Genomic DNA, 16,855 nt, shown 5'->3' with positions numbered 1-16,855 from the left:
GCCCAATTTTTGTGTCTAACTTTGCTATTTTACAAAAGCAATTTTATCTTTGCCAATTCCCTTCCTATCTCTGCTTCCTCCAGGCCCTTTTCCTAGAAAAACAACAGTATTGATCTTTATTCCTCTCTTAAGAAAGTGCTTTATGTCCTCAGTTATTGAGATGATCAGAAGTATCCAAATGGCAATTCTGGAATGGCCTGGAGGCAATAAAAAACCAAGTGAAATAGGTCCACTATAATAACAACCAACACCACAAATTCCTTTTTATTACATAAGAAAGATACTCTTACTGAAGAGAAAATAAAAAATAAATCCCCTGTAATGCCCACAGTCGTTGAATAACCATATTTGTACAGCACTTTACTGTTATTTTTACAAACTTCACATTTTATCCTGCAGAACAATCATGCGGGTGAGTTTAATTTTCAGTCCAACATCTGGCACAGTGCTCAGGACAAGAGCTTAACAAATGTTCAATGAAAAAAAAAATCCCACTTTTTGTGTGTGTGCCCTTTTTTTCCCAGCTTTACTGAGACAGAATTGAAATATCATATTGTGCAAGTTTAAGGTATACAATGTGATGATTTGATAACTGTATATATTGTGAAATGTTGGCTACAATAAGGTAAGTTAACACATCCTTAATCTAACATAACTGCCATTTTGTTGTTGTTATTATGGTGAGAGCTTTAAAGCTCTAGTCTCGCAGCAACTTTCAAGTATACAATACAGTATTTTTAGCTATGGTTGCCATGCTGTGCCTTAGATCCCTGAAACTTACTCATCTTAGAGCTGAGTGTTTGTACCCTCTGACCAACATCTCCCCATTTCCCCCACCGCCAGCCCCTGGTAACCACCATTCTACTTCTGTTTGTATGAGTTCAATGTTTTTAGATGCCACATGTGAGATCATATGGCATTTGTCTTTCTCTGACTTATTCACTTAGCATAATACCCTCAAGGTCCATCTGCATTATTGCAAATGGCAGGATTTCCTTTTTATGGCTGAATAATATTCCATTATATCTGTATGTGTATATATGTAATATATGTATTACATGTATATAATGTTTTCTTTATCCATTCATCCATAGGTGGACACATATCATTTCCACGTCTTGGCTATTTGTGAATAAAGATGCAATGTATATGGGAGTGCCGAAATCTCTTTGAGATAGTGACTCTATTTCCTTTGGACATATACCCAGAAGTGGAATTGATGGATCATATGACAGTTCTATTTTTAATTTTTTAAGGAAACTCCATACTGTTTTCCATAATGGCTGCACCAATTTACATTCCTACAACAGTGCACCAGGGTTCCCTTTCCTCCAAATCCTTGCCAGCATTTCCTTATCTCTTATCTTTTTGATAATACTCTAACAGGTATAAGGTGATATCTCCTGTGGTTTTCATTTGTATTTTCCCTGATGTTGATTGAGCACTTTTCATGTATTTGTTGACTTGTAGGTCTTCTTTGAGGAAATATCTATTCAACTCAAGTCCTTTGCCCATTTTTAAACTGAATATTTCTTTTGCTATTGAGGTATATGAGTTCCCTATATATTTTGGATATTAACCCCTTGCCAGATAAGTGGTTTGCAAATATTTTCTCCCATTCCATAGGTTGCCTTTTCCTCCAAGTGCAGGGGCACGCAGATGCCTGTACAGTGGAAGGTGCCAATTGCAGCTACTCATGTAGTAGTGGCAGCCAAAGCCAGCAGCAATGGCCTGGGCCAACTGCGGGCTTACTAGCAGCTGCAGGGCCCTGACTATGGACGTGCGTTCTCTCCACAGGTGCATGGCAGTGGATGCCAGTGATGGGGGCCGGAGCCAGGGGGTTCAAGTGCAGAGCTTTAGGAGGAGCTAGCTGCAGGTGAGCGGCACAGGCCCAAGCCCACAAGCAGCTGTCAGGGCCTTGGCTGTCAGCATGAATTTCCATGGCTATAGGATTTCACCATGGGTGTGTACACAAAGCAGCAGGGGCTGGTGGTGAGAGGCCGGCCAGTGGCCCCCAAGTGCACAACTGGAAGGGGTAGCCACAAGCAGGCATGAATGGCAGTAGGGGGTTAGCTTCTGAGGTCCAGGCTGGCATTTCATACCCACACGGCCACAGGGGACGGGGATGGCTGCTGGTTGCAGGTCCCAGGTTCTGATGGAGGAATGCGGGATGAAGTAGGGAGAGATTCAGATGGCTGGAGGCTGGGAATAGGAATACCTGTGGGACAAAACACAGTGTCATCTGCGGAAGGTCCATGGCAGCTGTGCTGGCTGTTGGTTTCTTTAGTGGCAGAAGTTGCTGGGGTCCTCTGCAGAGCAGGTCACTCGGAACCCTGGTCACTCCCACTGCATGGCTCATACTTGGTAGCCCCTGTTCTTCTCTGCTCCTAGTTGTCCCTATATATCTAGCTTTGCTGGTCTCTGGGGTAAAACCAAAGAGCATCCTTCATGCAGTGCCGCCAAAGGGCTGGGGAAGCTGGTTGCTGACCCTGCTTTTCCCTTTCCAGGGAGAACTTGGTCCAGCTGGCGAGTTCCCTCATGGTTGCTGAACAACACTGGTTTGGGGGGGAAGGGATGATGCAAAAGCCAAGTGAAGCTGTTCTTCCTTCCCTTTTTGCGCAGCTCTTTGTAGGTTTTATGTTCTACTGTATCGCTGCACTTTTTTTTCGTGGACTCCAGAGTCCTCCCAGAGCTGCTTTGGTTCATGGATAGCTGTCTAATTGTTGATCTTTGTAGGGGGACAGAGGCTGGAGTCTTCTACTTTACCATCTTGGTGACATCACTTCAATGATCCCGTTTTTAGATGAGGAAATTGAGGCCCAGAAACTATAAACCATATTAACAAAGTTCATTTATTCATTCGGTAATGTTTAGTGAGCACCAACCACGTGGCAGACCCTGTTCCAGGTGCTAGAAACACAGAAGGGAATATTTTAATACGGGGAGACAAAGAATAAACAAGTAAGAAAATAATTTACTTCAGTTAGAGGCACATGCCATGATGGCACTAACAGAGTGATGTGATAGAATTGAAAATGGGGTTCTTGAATAAGCTCAAGGAAGGACTTTCCTAGGAAATGACTCTGAACTAAGACCTAAATGGTAAGAAGGCCCCAAACACAGAAAGGAAGAACAATCCATCAGAGAGAACTGTAAGTATAAAGGCTTTCAGACAGCAACCGCCTGGATGAGAACGCCCGTGAGGCTGGAGCATAGTGGCAAAGGGGAGCATCAGTGCTGGGAGGTGTTCTAACCACTGGCCTTCTGAGAAACAAAACAAAAAGTTCTGGTTTGTAGCATTTGCCAGTTCCAAGGTATAAATGCTTCCACCTACCAAGCTACCAATGTGATTTCATGAAATACAAAACTGGAAACAGATGCACACAGCCAGCTCTCCCAAGTAGATAGCATAGCTTTGGCACACCACTGAGAGCGGTGAGATGAAATTGAGAGGCAGATAAAGGCCACCATCACTTGAGTGTTGTAAGCCATACTGAGGAATTTGGATCAAGATCATTGGGAAAACATGTAAGATTTTAGGCAAAACATAACATTACCAAATTCGTGTTTTAAAAACACTATTCTAACCACAGTGTGAAGAATGGACTATATGTACAGGATACAGATAAGGAGACTATTGCACCATCCAAGGGATGATGGTGGCTTAGACTATCGTGAGTCCAAGCGTCAATAATGGAAGATGAAGAAAGAATAAAGAGATTTTGGATTCTAATTTAGAGGTAAAAGTAATGGTCTTCCCAGTGGATTGGATGCGGGAAAGAGAAAAAGAAATGAATCAAAGATAACTTCTTAGATTTTTTGTAAGAGTCACTGGGTAAAAATTAGTACCATTTGCTGAGGAAGACCAAGAAAGGATGGTCAAAGGATGGGTAAAGGAGGTGGTGGGTCAAAGGTTCTGTCTTGGACATGTTTAGTCTGAGACACCAATTATATATTCAAGTGAAGACGTCAAGGAGTCAGCCAAATATACAAGTCTGAAGCTCAGAGATAACATGCAGGCTGGAGACACAAACTTAGGAATGGACAGCAAGCAGAGAAATGGATGGCAAATGAAACCACAGGACTAAATTGGACTCCTGAAAAGAAGGAAGACCCACAACTGAGCCTGGGACATGCCGGCATTGAGAGGTCTGAGAAGAGGAGCCAGCAAAGGTGACTGAAAAGGGCAGCCAGGGCAAAGAAAAACCAGGGGAGCGGGTTGTCACACAAACCAAAGTAAGGAAGCTTTTCAAAAGGGAGGGAGTGGTTACCTGTGTCCAACTCTGCCAACAGGGTAGGATGAGGACAGAGAAGTGGCCACTAGATGGAGGCCAGTGGTGGCTTTGGCATGTGGGTCTCCAAGGAATGGTGGATACAGAAGACCCACCAGAATAGAAGGAAGAAAGAATTGTGTGATGTAGGCATGGAGACAACAAATAAAAAGTACAACTCTTTGGGAAGGAACACAAAAAAGTGGGGTGGTGGCTGCAGAGGGACATAGGGTCAAGGGAGGACTTCTTCACAACGGCAGACTCTTGGGCATGTTCATAGCTGTTGTCAACAACCTGAGAGAGAGGGAGGAGTTGGTGTTGATGAGACAAAAGTCCTGAGCAGGCAGTGGGGCATAAACACCAGAGCTCAAGAGAACGGTTGTCCTCAGGGACACCTCTCCTGTCATGATAGAAGGGAAGGCGAGTGGATTCGGTCTTGTGGTTGGAAGATAAGAGTTCCTGCCCAACTGCCTTTGCTATTTCAATAAAGAGCAAAGGGATTATCATCAGCGCAGGGTGGGTGAAGGTGAAAACACTTCTCCCTCCTCGTCAGCCTTCTCCCTTCTCCCCACTAAATGCTGTTGTACTCAATGCCCAGAACTTCTCCCTCCTCTTTTTTGAGCTGGCTCTGCTCTGGCTCACAATGCTGTCTCTCCTAAGGAAGATGTCTACATTTTTAAAACAAAGTATCTGGGAATAGCGCATCAGTCCAAAAAAAAAAAAAAAAAAAAAAAAAAGCCTCTCTCTCTAACAGAAGCATCTCAGAATGGTCTGGAAATGTTCCCCCAGAAATGGTAGGAAAGCCCGAAACTTAGATAACCACAGCTATTCACATGGACAAATGCTGAATGACATATGGGCATGTAACTCTCTGGAGTTCTGGTACGGCTGCATTACTCACATTTGACCACCAACCAACCCTCCATCTGTAGAAAATGAGTTTGTGGCAATCAAAAAGAATGAAATCTTGCCATTCGCAACTATGTGGATGGAACTAGAGGGTTCAATGCTAATCGAAATTAGTCAGAGAAAGACAAATATCAAATGACCTCACTCATATGAGGACTTTAAGAGACAAAACAGATGAACATAAGGGAAGAGAAGCAAAAATAATAAAACACAGGGAGGGGGACAAAAACATAAAAGACTCTTAAATATGGAGAACAAACAGAGGGTTACTGGAGGGGCTGTGGGAGGGGCGATGGGCTAAATGGGTAAGGGGCATTAAGGAATCTACTCCTGAAATCATTGTTGCACTATATGCTAACTAATTTGGATGTAAATTTAAAAAATAAATTAAATTAAAAAAAATTTTTTTAAAGTGAGCTTTGGATTATCTGCCCCAAAGAGGGGCAGGGCAGCCCAAAACCATTTACATTCCTTGCCAACTCACCGGAAGTGGTAGGATGGGATTGACTACAGTCTGTAGAATGTCTACACACTTGGCATTCACCTCCGTTTATTGCTGTGAGTGGATGGAACCCACTCACAGTGTAGATACCCACGCATTTCCCGCTCCCAACAACATCCGGGACATTTGTATCTGCCACCCAAGAGAAGGTAAGACAGGCCTCTAAGCAAACCATGGGTGGAGGCTCCTGTCTGAAAAATGAATTGTTTCACCCACAGCTATTTTTTTTTTCTTTCTGTCAGTAGAAATACTTAGAGATTGAGTTGGCAAATGCGAGCCTGACACACGTGCAGGGAAATTCTGGTCCCCGCTGCTGCTGCCACTGAGTAATCACTCTGAATTCACTGTCTCCACGAGAGCTCTGCCTCCCCCTCCTTGGGAATTCCCCCAGAACGGGGAGTCTGCAATCCTCTTGATGTCTTGCTATTTCTAAGAGTGGCAATGGAATATTTGTGGAACTTCCTCCACAAGAGGAAATGGTGACCTTTAAACTTTCATCAAAAGAGAAGGAAGTGAATGCTAATAAGTTTCCTTCAATCAATGCCACCCAGCAAGGCTGAGAATCTCTTGTCTTCATAGTGACCTCAACAGAGTCCCTGAGAGACAGCTGAGCAGTGACTCCATGGCTCTCCAGGACCTAAGCTCCAGTTACCCTTCCTCCTTCTATCTACCCTCCATCTCAGGGGGCCTTGGATTCCCTTTCCTAAGATTAGGGATAAAAAAGACTCATCAATAAGAACTTGGCAGTCCCTACCTGAGTCTATTTCCCAAACCTGTCCCAGGGATGTCTCTCCATGCCCCCTCACTCATCTGCCACTTGGCCTCTCTGTGTGAGGACGGAACTTTCTACCTGGTCACAGAAAAAGTCCTCCTTTGGTCTCTAGGCTGCTCCTCATCAGCCAAGGTCCTGCAGGCTCAGGCCTCTAATAGTCTCTTCCTGACCACAGACACTGAAATCCCTATCCTTAGGAACTCATCCTTAGCTCTCTTCCCATTCCCCCTCCCCTCTTCCCTGGCAGGAAGTCCCTGCCCTAACCAGCTAACTCCTGAGATATCTTCAATGACCTTCACACTATCCTAAATTGAGCTGCAACAACTCTTTTATTCTTGCAAAATGTCTCCCTTACCTGTGGGCTGGCACATTCTCCTCCGAGAACAGAAATTTCCTGAGAAGTTTCCCCACAGCAGCTGCTAAAGTGGAAGGAGGAAAAGAGGGAATAAGGGAGAGAAGGAGAGAGGAAAGGAGGGCAGGAGGAGAACCTACATTTTACTGGATACCAAATGTAACTAGTATATTTGGCAGTCTGAACTTAGTGAATTATAAACAAGAAATGACTTTATTTTCCTCCAGCAACTGCTTCACACATGCTCTGACATCTCCAGCCAGCACAGAACTTTCTAGTAAACCTTCATGTATGAACAGTCTCAGCTTCCAGACAAAGATGAAAGATATGAACTCTTTCACCTAATTCTGTTCCTTTTTGCAAACATCATTAAATAACCTGAAAGGGATCTTAAAGGCACAAACCCACAAGCATGGAGAGAAGAGAAAAGGACACAGCAACAATGGCGGTGGTATGAACTGTTTTGATCAGGCAACTCCTGGGCATACACTTCATTGAGTTCACATTCACAACAAAAATTCAAAAGTTCCCCATCCCACACAGGAGTTTTTTAAAGAAAAAAAAAATTGAAAGCTGGAAAGAAGTTGGACAAGAGGAAATTGTTCCTAAGTCAGCAGTGGAAAAGCTGAGAACCAACCAACATCTAGTACATTTGAGACTGGAGGGGAAGGTAAAATAAGGAAGACTGTTTGGAAACCAGTTTAAAAAATGGTGCTTGGATGGCTCAGTTAAGCATCTGACTCTTGATTTCAGCTCAAGTCATGATCTCATGGTTTGTGAGTTCGAGCCCCACATCTGGCTCTGTGCTGACAGTACAGAGACTGCTTGGGTTTCTCTCTCTCCCTCTCTCTCTGCTCCTTGCCCACCTGCACACACTTACTCTCACTCTCTCTCTAAATAAATAAACTTAAAAAAATTAATGGTTACAAACCAAAGAAAAAGTACATTTGTAAATATATATTATATGATTCCATTTACATAAAAGTCTAGAAAATGTAAACTATCTATAGTGACAGAAAATAAGTCAGTCTTTGCTTGGGAATAAAGAAGGGGAGACGAAGGAATTGCAAAGAGTCCTGAGGAAACAGATAATAAATATGTTCACTATCTTGACTTGGTGATGGTTTAAAGGGGGTATGTTAAACATAAATTACACAGTTTAAATTACATGCAGTTTAGTATATGTCAGTTTTACCTCAATAACACTGTCTTTTAAAAGTACTGGCAGAACTATGAGGAAATTCTCATTTGTTGCTGACTGGTTCAGTCTTTTTGAAGAAGGACATGATAATAATTTAACATCTGGTAATAACAAAAATGACATTAACGGGGGGAAAAACTAACAGTTATATCCACAGATCACCCTTCCCATACTAGTAGAAGAGAGCAAGTTTATTCTGCAGAAAATGTAAAATAAAGGGTAATGGGAGACACCAGGCACATTTGAAGGTAGGAGAAAAATACTGAAAACAGGATGATTAATGAAAGCATGCGGCATGATGTTGAGAATCCCAGACCTTCTTCCCCACGCCACTTACAGAAGGATCCTTACCAGGCATTTATCCTTTAGGCAGGAGACTAAACGAGGCTTCCCTAGAGAATAAAGTCAATACTAATATTAGGGTTTCTCCAATACAGTGGCCCTGCCAAGTCATTAAAATGACAGCACTCACAGCCAACAGGCCTCACCCATATATTCAGAGATTCCAATTGGCTTTCAAGTGGCCTAACCTTGAACATAAGCAGAAAAGCCACTAAACATCTGCAGAAAGTTTCTAGCAAGATGGATAAACCAACCAAACTCTGAAAGCTATAAAACACTGATGAAAGAAATTGAAGATGACCCAAACAAATGGAAAGATATTCCATTTCACATGGATTGGGAAGAGAAATATTGTTAAAATGTCCAGACTACCCATAGCAATCTACAGACTTAATGCAATTTCTATCAAAATACCAATAGCATTTTCACAGAACTGGAATAAACAATCCTAAAATTTATATGGAATCACAAAAGACCCCAAAAAGCCAAAGCAATCTTAAAAAGGAAGAACAAAACTGTAGGTTTTGTTTAATTTATCACAATCCCAGATTTCAAGATATACTACAAAGCTGTAGTAATCAAAACAGCATGGTACTGACACAAAAATAGACACATAGAACAATAGTCCCAAATAGAGAGCCCAGAAATAAACCCATGATTAAATGGTCAATTAATCTTTGACAAAGGGGGTAAGAATATGCAATGGGAGAAAGACAGTCTCTTCAACAAATCATGTTGGGAAAACTGGACGACTACATGCAAAAGATTAAAACTAGGCTACTTTCTTACACCATACACAAAAATAAATTCAAAATGAATTAAAGAACTAAAAGTGAGGCATGAAACCATAGAAATCATAGAAGAGAGCCCAGGCAGTAATTTCTGGTATCAGCTGTAGCAACATTTTTTTTTTAGATATGTCTCCTGAAGCAAGGGAAATAAAAGTAAAAATAAACCATTGGGACTACATCAAAATAAAAGGCTTCTGCACAGCAAAGGAAACAATCAAAAAAACTAAAAAGACAGTATAGGGAATGGGAGAAGATATTTGCAAATGACATATGTGATAAGGGGTTACTATCAAAAGTATATAAAGAACTTACACAACTCAACACCAAGAAACAAATAATCCAATTAAAAAATGGGCAGAAAACATGAACAGACATTTCTCCAAAGAAGACACACAAATGGCCAACAGACACATGAAAAGATGCTCAACATCATTCATCGTCAGGAAAATGCAAATCAAAAGCACAGTGAGATATCACCTCACACCTGTCAGAATGACTAAAATCAAAAACACAAAAAAGAACAAGTGTTGGTGAGGATATGGGAAAAAAGGAACCTTCGTGCACTGTTGGGCGGGAATGCAAACTGGTGCAGCCACTATGGAAAACACCGTGGCGGTTCCTCAAAAAATTAAAAATAGAATTACCATATGATCCAGTAATTCCACTACTGGGTATTTACTCAAAGAATATGAAAACAGTAATTCAAAAAGATATATGCACCCTTATGTTTATTGCAGCACTATTTACAATAGCCAAATTATGGAAGCAACCCAAGTGTCTATCTATATGAATGGACAAAGAAGATGTGAGGTATAAAGACGCAGACACACACACACACACACACACACACACACACACACACACACATGATTATTACTAAGCCATAAAAAGAATGAGATCTTGCTATTTGCAACAACGTGGATAGATCTAGAGGGTATAATGCTAGGTGAAATGTCAGTGAAAGAAAGGCAAATACAGTATGATTTCACCCACATATGGAATTTAATAAACAAAACAAATTAGCAAAGAAAAAAGAGACAAACCAAAAAATAGACTCTTAACTATAGAGAAAAAAACTGGTGGTTACCAGAATGGAGGGTGGTGGGGAGATGAGTGAAATAGGTAAAGAATATTCAGAGTACACTTACCATGATGAGTATCAAATAATATATAGAATTATTGAATCACCATATTGTACACCTGAAACTAACATAATACGGTATGTTAATTATATTGGATTTTTTTAAAAAGCAGGAAGAAGAAAGAGACTATGCAAAGAGAAGGAAACCTAAAAAAAACTATTATGGATATCCACAGAGTAATAAGATAATAGGCCCATTGGTTGCATTTCTATACACCAAAAATGAAGCAGCAGAAAGAGAAATCAAGGAATTGATCCCATTTACAATTGCACCAAAACGCATAAAATACCTAGGAATAAACCTAACCAAAGAGTTGAAACATCTGTACATTGAAAACTATACAAAGCTTGTGAAAGAAACTGAAGAAGATCCAAAAAAATGGAAAAACATTCCATGCTCATTGATTGGAAGAACAAATATTGTTAAATGTCTATACTACCCAAAGCAGTCTATACATTCAATGCAATCCTATCAAAATAACACCAGCATTTTCCACAGAGCTAGAACAAACAATCCTAAAACTTACATGAAACCAGAAAAGACCCTGAGCAGCCAAAGCAATCCTGAAAAAGAAAACCAAAGTTGGAGGTAACACAATTCCAGACTTCAAGCTGTACTACAAAGCTGTAATCATCAAGACAGTACGGTACTGGCACAAAAACAGACACATAGACCAATGGAACAGAACAGAGAACCCAGAAATGGACCCACAAACATATGGCCAACTAATCTTTGACAAAGCAGGAAAGAATATCCAATGAAATAAAGACAGTCTCTTCAGCAAATGGTATTGGGAAAATTGTACTGCAACATACAGAAGAATGAACCGGGACCACTTTCTTACACCATACACAAAAATAAACTCAAAATGGATGAAAGACCCCAATGTAAGACAGGAAAGCCATCAAAATCTAGAGGAGAAAACAGACAACAACCTCTTTGACCTCAGCTGCAGCAACTTCTTATTTGGCATGTCTCCAGAGGCAGGGGAAACAAAAGCAACAATGAAGAATTGGGACCTCATCAAGATAAAAAGCTTCTGCACAGTGAAGGAAACAATCAGCAAAACTAAAGGGCAACCAACAGAATAGGAGAAGATATTTGCAAATGACAAATCAGATAAAGGGTTAGTATCCAAAATCTATAAAGAATTTATCAAAGTCAACAACCAAAACCCAAATAATCCAATGAAGAAATGGGCAAAAGACATGAATAGACACCTTTCCAAAGAAGACATCCAGATGGCCAAAAGACACATGAAAAGATGCTCAACATCACTCATCATCAGGGAAATACAAATCAAAACCACAGTGAGATACCACCTCACACGTGTCAGAATAGCTAAAATTAACAACTCAGGCAACAACAGATGTTGGTGAGGATGCAGAGAAAGAGGAACCCTTTTGCAATGTTGGTGGGAATGCAAACTGGTGTAGCCACTCTGGAAAACAGTATGGAGGTTCCTCAAAAAAATTAAAAATTAGAACTACCCTATGACCCAGAAATTGCACTACTAGGTATTTATCCAAAGGGTAAAAAAATGCTGATTCAAAGAGGCACACACACCCCCATGTTTATAGCAACACTATCAACAATAGCCAAAGTATGGAAAGAGCCCAAGTGTCCATCAACTGATGAATGGATAAAGAAGATGTGCTATATAAACATACAATGTAATATTACTTGGCAATCAAAAAGAATGAAATCTTGCCATTTACAGCAACGTGGATAGAACTGGAGGGTGTTATGGTAAGTGAAACAAGTCAGTCAGAGAAAGATAAATAACCTATGATTTCACTCATATGTTGAATTTAAGTTACAAAATAGATGAACATAAGGGAAGGGAAACAAAAATAATATAAAAACAGAGAGGGAGACAAACCATAAGAGACTCTTTTTTTTATGTTTATTTATTTTTGTTTTTTTTAATTTTTTTTCAATATATGATATTTATTGTCAAATTGGTTTCCATACAACACCCAGTGCTCATCCCAAAAGGTGCCCTCCTCAATACCCATCAACCACCCTCCACTCCCTCCCACCCACCCCCCATCAACCCTCAGTTTGTTCTCAGTTTTTAAGAGTCTCTTATGTTTTGGCTCTCTCCCCCTCTAACCTCTTTTTTTTTTTCCTTCCCCTCCCCCATGGGTTTCTGTTACGTTTCTCAGGATCCACATAAGAGTGAAACCATATGGTATCTGTCTTTCTCTGTATGGCTTATTTCACGTAGCATCACACTCTCCAGTTCCATCCACCTTGCTACAAAGGGCCATATTTCGTTCTTTCTCATTGCCACGTAGTACTCCATTGTGTATATAAACCACAATTACAATTTCTTTATCCATTCATCAGTTGATGGACATTTAGGCTCTTTCCATAATTTGGCTATTGTTGAGAGAGCTGCTATAAACATTGGGGTACAAGTGCCCCATGCATCAGTACTCCTGTATCCCTTGGGTAAATTCCTAGCAGTGCTATTGCTGGGTCATAGAGTAGATCTATTTTTAATTTTTTGAGGAACCTCCACACTGTTTTCCAGAGCGGCTGCACCAATTTGCATTCCCACCAACAGTGCAAGAGGGTTCCCGTTTCTCCACATCCTCTCCAGCATCTATAGTCTCCTGATTTCTTCATTTTGGCCACTCTGACTGGCGTGAGGTGATATCTGAGTGTGGTTTTGATTTGTATTTCCCTGATAAGGAGTGACATTGAGCATTTATTCATGTGCCTGTTGGCTATCCGGAAGTCTTCTTTAGAAGAGTGTCTATTCATGTTTTCTGCCCATTTCTTCACTGGGTTATTTGTTTTCTGGGTGTGGAGTTTGGTGAGCTCTTTATAGATTCTGGATACTAGCCCTTTGTCCAATATGTCATTTGCAAATATCTTTTCCCATTCCGCTGGTTGCCTTTTAGTTTTGTTGGTTGTTTCCTTTGCTGTGCAGAAGCTTTTTATCCTCATAAGGTCCCGGTAGTTCATTTTTGCTTTTAATTCCCTTGACTTTGGGTATGTGTCAAGTAAGAGATTGCTACGACTGAGGTCAGAGAGGTCTTTTCCTCCTTTCTCCTCTAGGGTTTTGATGGTTTCCTGTCTCACATTCAGGTCCTTTATCCATTTTGAGTTTATTTTTGTGAATGGTGTGAGAAAGTGGTCTAGTTTCAACCTTCTGCATGTTGCTGTCCAGTTCTCCCAGCACCATTTGTGAAAGAGACTGTCTTTTTTCCATTGGATGTTCTTTCCTGCTTTGTCAAAGATGAGTTGGCCATACGTTTGTGGGTCTAGTTCTGGGGTTTCTATTCTATTCCATAGGTCTATGTGTCTGTTTTTGTGCCAATACCATGCTGTCTTGATGATGACAGCTTTGTAGTACAGGCTAAAGTCTGGGATTGTGATGCCTCCTGCTTTGGTCTTCTTCTTCAAAATTACTTTGGCTACTCGGGGCCTTTTGTGGTTCCATATGAATTTTAGGATTGCTTGTTCTAGTTTCAAGAAGAATGCTGGTACAATTTTGATTGGGATTTCATTGAATGTGTAGATAGCTTTGGGCTGTATTGACATTTTGACAATATTTATTCTTCCAATCCATGAGCAGGGAATGTCTTTCCATTTCTTTATATCTTCTTCAATTACCTTCATAAGCTTTCTATAGTTTTCAGCATACAGATCTTTTACATCTTTGGTTAGGATTTACTCCTAGGTATTTTATGCTTCTTGGTGCAATTGTGAATGGGATCAGTTTCCTTATTTGTCTTTCTGTTGCTTCATTGTTAGTGTGTAAGAATGCAACTGATTTCTGTACATTGATTTTGTATCCTGTGACTTTGCTCAATTCATGTATCAGTTCTAGCAGACTTTTGGTGGAGTCTATCGGATTTTCCATGTATAATATCATGTCATCTGCAAAAAGCAAAAGCTTGACTTCATCTTTGCCAATTTTGATGCCTTTGATTTCCTTTTGTTGTCTGATTGCTGATGCTAGAACTTCCAACACTATGTTAAACAACAGCAGTGAGAGTGGACATCCCTGTCGTGTTCCTGATCTCAGGGAAAAAGCTCTCAGTTTTTCCTCACTGAGGATGATGTTAGCTGTGGGCTTTTCATAAATGGCTTTTATGATCTTTAAGTATGTTCCTTCTATCCCGACTTTCTCGAGGGTTTTTATTGAGAAAGGGTGCTGAATTTTGTCAAATGCCTTTTCTGCATTGATTGACAGGATCATATGGTTCTTATCTTTTCTGTTATTAATGTGATGTATCACGTTGATTGATTTGCGAATGTGGAACCAGCCCTGCATCCCAGGAATGAATCCCACTTGATCATGGTGAATAATTCTTTTTATATGCTGTTGAATTCGATTTGCTGGTATCTTATTGAGAATTTCTGCATCCATATTCATCAGGGATATTGGCCTGTAGTTCTCTTTTTTACTGGGTCTCTGTCTGGTTTAGGAATCAAAGTAATACTGGCTTCATAGAATGAGTCTGGAAGTTTTCCTTCCCTTTCTATGTCTTGGAATAGCTTGAGAAGGATAGGTATTATCTCTGCCTTAAACATCTGGTAGAACTCCCCTGGGAAGCCATCTGGTCCTGGACTCTTATTTGTTGGGAGATTTTTGATAACCGATTCAATTTCTTCGCTGGTTATGGGTCTGTTCAAGCTTTCTATTTCCTCCTGATACAGTTTTGGAAGAGTGTGGGTGTTTAGGAATTTTTCCATTTCTTCCAGGTTGTCCAATTTGTTGGCATATAATTTTTCATAGTATTCCCTGATAATTGTTTGTATCTCTGAGGGATTGGTTGTAATTATTCCATTTTCATTCATGATTTTATCTATTTGGGTCATCTCCCTTTTCTTTTTGAGAAGCCTGGCTAGAGGTTTGTCAATTTTGCTTATTTTTTCAAAAAACCAACTCTTGGTTTCGTTGATCTGCTCTACAGTTTTTTTAGATTCTATATTGTTTATTTCTGCTCTGATCTTTATTATTTCTCTTCTTCTGCTTGGTTTAGGCTGCCTTTGCTGTTCTGCTTCTATTTCCTTTAGGTGTGCTGTTAGATTTTGTATTTGGGATTTTTCTTGTTTCTTGAGATAGGCCTGGATTGCAATGTATTTTCCTCTCAGGACTGCCTTCACTGTGTCCCAAAGCGTTTGGATTGTTGTATTTTCATTTTCATTTGTTTCCATATTTTTTTTTAATTTCTGCTCTAATTGCCTGGTTGACCCACTCATTGTTTAGTAGGGTGTTCTTTAACCTCCATGTTTTTGGAGGTTTTCCAGACTTTTCCCTGTGGTTGATTTCAAGCTTCATAGCATTGTGGTCTGAAAGTATGCAGGGTATGATTTCAATTCTTGTATACATATGAAGGGCTGTTTTGTGACCCAGTATATGATCTATCTTGGAGAATGTTCCATGTGCACTCGAGAAGAAAGTATATTCTGTTGCTTTGGGATGCAGACTTCTAAATATATCTGTCAAGACCATCTGATCCAATGTATCATTCAGGGCCCTTGTTTCTTTACTGACCGTGTGTCTAGATGATCTATTCATTTCTGTAAGTGGAGTGTTAAAGTCCACTGCAATTACCACATTCTTATCAATAAGGTTGCTTATGTTTGTGAGTAATTGTTTTATATATTTGGGGGCTCCCGTATTCGGCGCATAGACATTTATAATTGTTAGCTCTTCCTGATGGATAGACCCTGTGATTATTATATAATGCCCTTTTTCATCTCTTGTTACAGCCTTTAATTTAAAGTCTAGTTTGTCTGATGTAAGTATGGCTACTCCAGCTTTCTTTTGACTTCCAGTAGCATGATAAATAGTTCTCCATCCCCTCACTCTCAATCTGAAGGTGTCCTCAGGTCTAAAATGAGTCTCTTGTACACAGCAAATAGATGGGTCTTGTTTTTTTATCCATTCTGATACCCTATGTCTTTTGGTTGGCGCATTTAGTCCATTTACATTCAGTGTTATTATAGAAAGATATGGGTTTAGAGTCATTGTGATGTCTGTATGATTTATGCTTGTAGCAATGTCTCTGGTACTTTGTCTCACAGGATCCCCCTTAGGATCTCTTGTAGGGCTGGTTTAGTGGTGACAAATTCCTTCAGTTTTTGTTTGTTTGGGAAGACCTTTATCTCTCCTTCTATTCTAAATGACAGACTTGCTGGATAAAGGATTCTCGGCTGCATATTTTTCCTGTTCATAACATTGAAGATCTCGTGCCAATCCTTTCTGGCCTGCCAAGTTTCAGAAGAGAGATCGGTCACAAGTCTTATAGGTCTTCCTTTATATGTTAGAGCACATTTATCCCTCGCTGCTTTCAGAATTTTCTCTTTTTGTATTTTGCCAGTTTCACTATGATATGTCATGCAGAAGATCGATTCAAGTACGTCTGAAGGGAGTTCTTTGTGCCTTTTGGATTTCAATGCCTTTTTCCTTCCCCAGATCAGGGAAGTTCTCAGCTATTATTTCTTCAAGTACACCTTCAGCACCTTTCCCTCTCTCTTCCTCCTCTGGAATACCAATTATGTGTATATTATTTCTCTTTAGTGCATCACTTAGTTCTCTAATTTTCC

General features: G+C 40.3%; 1 protein-coding gene across 11 annotated transcripts in view; it reads right to left on the bottom strand.

The window, feature by feature from the left end:
- The window catches only part of IL36G (interleukin 36 gamma), a 172,844-nt gene that overhangs the window by 119,637 nt on the left and 36,352 nt on the right, over positions 1 to 16,855 (bottom strand). For 2 of the 11 annotated variants that reach the window (XR_009616414.3, XR_009616417.3), the window contains 2 exons: positions 10,289 to 10,340; positions 2,411 to 8,399 (listed from right to left, as the gene is read on the bottom strand). The exons of 8 other annotated variants lie outside the window; for them this stretch is intronic. The gene's annotated coding sequence lies outside the window, so the exon portion shown is untranslated. Of the gene's footprint in view, positions 1 to 840; positions 2,219 to 2,410; positions 8,400 to 10,288; positions 10,341 to 16,855 lie in introns of those variants that run through there. One more of the 11 variants, XR_009616412.3, reaches the window with a different exon arrangement.

Source organism: Panthera onca, chromosome A3 (assembly GCF_046562875.1).
Source record: "Panthera onca isolate mPanOnc1 chromosome A3, mPanOnc1 haplotype 2, whole genome shotgun sequence".
Classification (NCBI taxonomy): Eukaryota; Metazoa; Chordata; class Mammalia; order Carnivora; family Felidae; genus Panthera; species Panthera onca.
Note: the sequence above shows the minus strand (reverse complement) of the source record. Positions and strands in the feature narration are given on the sequence as shown.